A 308-nucleotide genomic window follows, 5' to 3' on the forward strand; every position below is an offset into this window, starting at 1 on the left:
CCTGCCAAGAAACAGTGAAACTAGGCAAAAGGTAATTGCAGCAGGGGGAGATCGCGACCACCGACCCAAATTACACCCCAGACCCATTTCTAGATGTTTCTGGGTTCTACTGTGCAGAATCAGAAATAGGAGGAGAATATGTTAATTTTTCCAAGAAAGAGTATGTTTATGCATGAATATTTAACGAATATGTATGAATAAGTTCTATATAAGGTGAATGATTTTGATGCTTGGTGTGCGTCGTTAGTGAGAGCACTCACTCGCGCACCCGGCCGTTAATAAAGAAGTGTCTGCTTATCTGCATCAAA

The sequence above is a fragment of the Strix uralensis genome, chromosome 3 (genome assembly GCF_047716275.1).
Source record: "Strix uralensis isolate ZFMK-TIS-50842 chromosome 3, bStrUra1, whole genome shotgun sequence".
NCBI lineage: Eukaryota > Metazoa > Chordata > Aves > Strigiformes > Strigidae > Strix > Strix uralensis.